Genomic DNA, 4,467 nt, shown 5'->3' with positions numbered 1-4,467 from the left:
AGAAATAATTATTGGACTTAAATTGGACTTTAGACCCAATGGACCTAAAAGACATTTACAGAACATGCTTCCCACTCAACCATAGAATATACACTCCTGTCATCAAAACATAGAACATTCTGCAACATAGACCATGTGGTAGGCAATAAAACAAGTCTCAACAAAGTACCCCCCAAAATCAAAATTATATCAACTACCTTTTAAAACCACAGTAGAATGAAACTACAAATCAATATGAAGAAGAATTTCAGAAACTAAAATTACAAAGAAATTAAACAACATGTTCTTAAACAGTCACCATGTCAATTAAGAAATTAAGATGGTCGGCTGCTTTCCCTGCTGTCAGTCAGCCTGCGCCCGCTTCTTCAGGGCCCAGTCCCTCAGATCCATCGCCGCTTCTAGACCCTACTGCGGTCTCGGATATTGCCGGGAAAATGTCTGGTGAATTTTCGTTGGCAGATGCACTACCTGAACACTCCCCTGCCAAAACCTCTGCTGTGAGCAATACAAAACCTGGCCAACCTCCTCAAGGCTGGCCAGGCTCCAGCCCTTGGAATAATCCGAGTGCTCCACCTTCGGTTCCATCTCGACTCCCACCAAGTGCAACACCCTCTACTGTGCCTTTTGGACCAGCATCAACAGGAATGTATCCTTCCATGCCTCCCACCGGACCACCTCCAGGACACCCAGCACTCTTTCTTCCTTCGGAATCATCATGCCCCCCACCCGGTGGTCCTTATCCAGCCCCAACAGTGCCAGGCCCTGGCTCCACAGGGCCATATCTTACACCAAATATGCCCTTTCCAGAGCTACCCAGACCATATGGTGCACCCACAGATCCAGCTGCAGCTGGTCCTTTAGGTCCATGGGGATTCATGTCTTCTGGACCTTGGGAGCCAGGAATGGGAGGGCAGTATCCTACCCCTAATATGCCATATCCATCTCCAGGGCCATATCCCGCTCCTCCTCATCCCCAAGCCTCTGGGCCAGCACCACCTGTTCCACGGGGCACCAATCCACCAGGAGCCTGAGGACCACCACACCATATCCTGCCCCTACAGGATTGTATCCCACACCGGGACTCTATCCTACTCCCAGTGATCCTTTCCAAGTGCCTTCAAGACCTTCTGGTGCTCCACCGATGCCTGGTGGTCCCCACTCTTACCATTAAGTTAACAATGGACGAACAGATGACGCTTTGCTTTTTGAAGTACACGTATATGCACATGAATGCATATATAAAAATTGCCAGTTTCACTGTTAGAGGGCATTCATGAAAGAACAACTCTTGCACCTCTCAGAGAGGATAACTGCCTCTTGTACTTGGATGTGTAGTACATCATATGTATACAATCATATAAAAGCATAGAAGTAAATCATTCAGATGTGATTTTTATTTGGTTTTCATGGAAAGTTATGGTGATAAAGTATATTGAATAGCTCTTTGACAGAATTTGTTTAAACTATGAAACTACACACTTAAAAATCTAAGATGTGGATTATTGCTAGAATCTGCAACTTCATTGGCAAATTATTTCAAGTATTTTTCTATAATCACTTTCCCCTTCTAGATAAATAAACTTTGAGAATAACCCATCATAATCCAAACAAATAATGCCTCAACATTTTGAGCTGTTCTGTCGGACAAAAAAACCTGGTCCTTTTGAGGTTATATTTTGGATATACATTTTTAAACTGTCAGTAATTATTGTCAGATGTGGAGTTCAATAGCCAGCCAGTGTTCATTTTTATCCTTGAGCTTTCAGTAAAAACTTTCTGGTTTTATTTTAGTCATTGGGTCATACAGCACTAAAGTCTGCTATTTATGGAAACTAACTTTTTTGTTTTTAATCCAGGCCAACATGTATGTAAATTAAATTTTTAGATAATTGGTTATCTCTTTGTACTACCTGAGATTTGATTATGAGATGTGCATATTGCTTTGGGAAGAGCTCGAGGAAGGAAATAATTCTCTCCTTTGTTTTGAACCTCAAACTAGATAAACCCTAGGCATTGCTTACTTGCAACAGGTAATTTTCATTCCCACAAAAACCTGAGGCAGCTCTTCTGCCCAGAGCATTCCCTGTAGCCACCGCCTCCACTTGCCCTTGGTTCTTTAGAAGAAGCACATTCCTTGATTCCTCCCTGATGTGGTAAACTGGCACACTCTAGGGGTCTAAAACATAAAACAGTTGTGTTTAGAGAACCTTAAGTCATGCAGACATGACTGTTCTCTTTGTACAAGTGTGAACCAAAATATGTATCTGTTTTTCAGAGTCTGGTTAAGCTATGTTATTGTCTACTGCATAGTTTCCTGAGTCTGTTTGTAAAGTGCTTATGGCTAACAGTTCAGTTCTGTATTTGTTGACAGGTAAATAAGTGGAGTTGAGTGCCATCTTTGGAAAAATTACCCTCTAGCTCTAACACTGAAAATAATAATAAATTGTAGATCTCTGCAACTAAGTTTAAAAAAAAAAAAGATGGTCAGCCGGGGTGGTGGCTCACACCTGCAACCTCAGCACTTTGGGAGGCTGAGGCAGGTGGATCACCTGAAGTCAGGAGTTTGACGCTAGCCTGGGAAACATGGCAAAACCCTGTGTCTACCAAAACCACAAAACAAACAAACAAGCAAACAAACAAACAAACTGGGTGTTGTGGTGTGCACCTGTGGTCCCAGCTACTCAGGAGGCTGAGGTGGGAGGATCGCTTGAGCCTAGGAGGTGGAGGTTGCAGTGAGCCAAGATCGTGCCATTGCACTCGAGCCTGGGTGACAGAGTGAGACCCCATCTCAAGTAAAAAATTAAGATGAAAAGTAAAAATTTGTGGGAACAAATTGGAAATAGAGACACAGTATAATAAAACCTGTGAGACACCACAAAAACAGTACTAAGACAACAGTTTATAGCACTAAATGCCTCCATCAAAAAAGTAGAACGCTTACATATTAAGGACCCAACATCACACTTAAAGAAACTAGAAAATTAATGACAAACCAAATTCCAAGTTAGAAGAAGAAAACAAATGACAAAAATAAGAACATAATCAAATGAAATAAAGACCAAAAACTACAAATGATCAAAAGAATAAAGAGTTAGTTCTTCAAAAAGACAAAATTGATAAATTGCTAGCTAGACTAACTGCAAAAATAAGAGAGATCTAAATAAACAAAATCAGAAGTAAAAGAATAGACATTACAATGGGTACAACAGTAATAAAAAAGATCACTAAAAACATTCAAAAATAGCTAGACACTCACAAACCTGAAAACCTAGAAAAAGAATGAATTCCTGGAAACATACGACCTCTCAAGATAGAACCAGGAAGAAACAGAGTGCCTGAAAAGACCAATAATAAGTAGCATGATTGAGCCAGTAATTTTAAAAAGTCTTGAAAAAGAAAATCTCAGGACCGGATGAATGCACAAATTCTACCAAATGTACAAAGAATTAATAATAATCCTCCTGAAACTCTTCCCCAAAACTGAGGATAATGAAATTCTTTCTAGGTAATTCTGAGGTCATTATCACCCTGATACCGAAACTAGCCAAGGACACACAACAACAACAACAACAACAACAACAACAACAACAACAACAAAAAGATAAGCCAATATCCTTGGGAACATAAATGCAAGAATTTTCAACAAAATACTACTAAACTGAATCCAACATAAAATCAAAAAGAGAATATATCATGATCTAGTGGGTTCTATACCAAGGATGCAATAATGGTTCAAAGTACACAAAGTAGTATACATAATAAGTTACATGAACAAAATTAAGGACAGAAACCTATGGTTATCTCAATAAATGCAGAAATAGAATTTAATAAAACTCACCATTTCTTCATGATGAAAATCCTCAATAAAATAAACATAGAAGTAACATTATAATGAATGAGAAAAATTCTTTTTAAGAACCGAAACAAGAAAAGGATGCCATTTTTACAACTCCTATTTAATATAGTATTGGAAGTCTTAGCCAAAACAATCAGACAAAAGAAAGGAAGAAAAGGCACCTAAACTAGAAAAATAAAATTAAATTATTCCTGTTCACTGATGATGTGGTGTTATATTTAGAAAGACCTAAAAACTCTACCAAAATCGTTTAAATATGATAAATGAATTGAGTAAAGTGTCAAGATACAAAATCACCATATGAAAATTAGTAGTGTTTTTATACACAAACAACGATCCAACTGAGAACCAAATCAAGAAGGCAATCTCATTTACAATAGCTCCAAAAAGCAATAAAATACATAGGAACATATTTAATCAAGTAAGTGAGAGAGCTCTACAGGTAAACTACAAAACATTGATTAGACAAAATGTAAGTGCCACAAAAAGAAAAATGGCTCATGCTCATGGATTGAAAGAATTAATATTGGTAAAAATAACCATACTGCCCAAAGCAATCTACAGATTTACTGCAATCTCTATCAAAATACCTGCATTATTTTTTACAGAAT

At 38.3% G+C, this 4,467-nt stretch overlaps 1 pseudogene; it reads left to right on the top strand.

Moving 5' to 3' along the window:
* The first annotated feature begins 386 nt into the window (after positions 1-386).
* LOC102124934 (MAPK-interacting and spindle-stabilizing protein-like) lies at positions 387-3,042 on the top strand (annotated as a pseudogene).
* Positions 3,043-4,467: the final 1,425 nt, after the last annotated feature.

The sequence above is a fragment of the Macaca fascicularis genome, chromosome 3 (assembly GCF_037993035.2).
Source record: "Macaca fascicularis isolate 582-1 chromosome 3, T2T-MFA8v1.1".
In the NCBI taxonomy this organism is placed as follows: Eukaryota; Metazoa; Chordata; class Mammalia; order Primates; family Cercopithecidae; genus Macaca; species Macaca fascicularis.
Note: the sequence above shows the minus strand (reverse complement) of the source record. Positions and strands in the feature narration are given on the sequence as shown.